This window comes from Echinops telfairi, unplaced genomic scaffold (assembly GCF_000313985.2).
Source record: "Echinops telfairi isolate 266 unplaced genomic scaffold, ASM31398v2 ScPeMD7_7420;HRSCAF=8458, whole genome shotgun sequence".
Lineage (NCBI taxonomy): Eukaryota > Metazoa > Chordata > Mammalia > Afrosoricida > Tenrecidae > Echinops > Echinops telfairi.
In genome coordinates, this window is record NW_022111320.1 from 30550728 (window position 1) to 30552491 (window position 1764).

Here is a 1764-nt window from a genome sequence, read left to right on the forward strand (position 1 = left end):
TGTTTAAGTACTCCAGAATCAGGCTCAACTCATCCCAAATGCACCACTGAACTTCATTCTGTCACGTGGGCAAATGATGCCCACTCTTACTTTCTGTGCCTTCAATCCTGCTTTGAAATGCTTTTTGTGCTTCCCTATGTAGACATATTTCAGGGCCCAAAGATGAAATAAGAACTCACCACTTTTGCTTTTTTAAAACTATCATGAGTAATTTTTATAAATTATTTTATACTGTTGAATTCATATTTAAACATACCTGAGATGTCTCTCACCAACCAGACAATAACCAAATCAAGAACCAAACCCAGTGCCATCAAGGCGATGCCAACGTGCACTTTATAGCAACTTCTCACAATGCTAAACACAGGCTGCAAAATCTCATTGCCCATGAGTCCATTCCAACTCACAGCAACACTGGGATAAAGCAGAACTGCCCCTTTGAGTTTCCACGGCTGTAAATCTTTCCATGGACAGGAAGTCTCATCTTTCTACCACCCAACAACTGGTGGGAGGGATTCACTGACTTTGCAGTTAGTAGCCTGCCGAACACATGATAAAACCAACCCAACTCACTGCTAAAAGCCTGACCTACTGCCTTGGATCATGCATCTCTTCACCATGAGTCTGGGGTCTCCAGCCGATCCTCAGCCCCGCGAGGCATGCAAGCAGAAGAAGCCTGCAGCCCAACATCTGACCCACCAACTGGGAACCTGCCTGGACTCACACTTGCCTACTTTTACAACTGTGTGAGACATTTTCTTGACATAAATGTACATAAACCAAACGAAACTCACAGCCATTGAGTCGACGATGCTGACACTTAGCAACTCTATGGGACACGGTAGAATTGCCCCTGTATGACTATGTGAATAAAAAGCCCTGTCACCAGGGAGTTAACACACACACATATCTCCAGTTGCTCCTCAGTAGAAAGATGGGGCTCTCTACTCCCATAAAACGTTACCGTCTCGTAAACTTACAGGGGCAGTTCTACCCTGTCCTATAGAATCGCTAAGGGTCTCATATGAGCCAGTATATATATATATAACACTAGCCAAGCACAGATCACAGTGACAAGTTTAAACATGTTTGGAATAAATCTGTTCAAGTATGAACTGGAAACTTAATAAGAATACTTTTTGATGTACCAGCATACAGATTTTGTATGCAGCACTTGGCAGATGGTTGGTTATGTGCTCGTAAACAATTTATTAATTTGGCACATTCTTCCTGTACTTATTTGCACAAAATATACCTTTGACTTTATCATACAAAGGTAGGTCATTCTTTTACCAATTATCTATATGGGAAAAAAATGGCAACAATCATGTAAACATTAGCTAGGAACCTCCGCAGAGGAGGGTGAGAGTGGCTGTACAACACAAAGAAGGCCACCAAGGGCACCGGTTATAAATGGAGACCTCGCTGCGGTGCGAAGGGATTTACCATGCACAGTCTTAACAAGAAAATAATGTGTAATCAAAGAACCTCATCATAGCTACAATTTTGCATATTTTAAGAAAGTAAGTTAATAGTAAACCTTTTGTGTAAAGAGCCCCATCATAACTATCTTGGGCTTTCAGCGATTCCCCTCCACAGTGCGGAAGCAGCCGTAGACAATACGCAAGCCATCAACCTGAGTTACAAAACTAGGCAGCAAGCGCAAGCCATCAACCTGAGTTACAAAACTAGGCAGCAAGCCACAGGTGACAGCAAGGTGCTGTCAACCTTGGAATGAAGTTCAGATAATATGAGATTTCTTTT

At 42.3% G+C, this 1764-nt stretch overlaps 1 protein-coding gene across 1 annotated transcript in view; it reads right to left on the reverse strand.

The window, feature by feature from the left end:
- CMC1 (C-X9-C motif containing 1) overlaps positions 1 to 1764 on the reverse strand; it is an 86920-nt gene that overhangs the window by 48792 nt on the left and 36364 nt on the right. The window lies entirely within an intron of this gene.